Genomic DNA, 321 nt, shown 5'->3' on the forward strand with positions numbered 1-321 from the left:
ATTGATTACAGGGAGTTCTTCCGCACTAGAGATATTAACATCTTTGTTATTACTGCCAGTTCTCTCCTCCCCCGTACCAAGCGGTTGCCTGAGCAAGAATTCCTTTTAAGGACAGACTCCCAGTAGTAGTATTCTCCTCCTTAAAATGAAGAAGATGTCTTCAGAGGTCAGTTCCTTCTGCTTTCTGAGAGTCCTGCCTTCCCCATATTTCTTAGAAAGTCATTATTAAAGATGTCGATCCACTTGCAAAACTATCACAGAAAAATCTAGAAATCAGTGCCATGATTACCTCTTCATAATCATTAACAACTCAAAATCATA

This window comes from Larus michahellis, chromosome 1 (assembly GCF_964199755.1).
Source record: "Larus michahellis chromosome 1, bLarMic1.1, whole genome shotgun sequence".
Taxonomy (NCBI): domain Eukaryota; kingdom Metazoa; phylum Chordata; class Aves; order Charadriiformes; family Laridae; genus Larus; species Larus michahellis.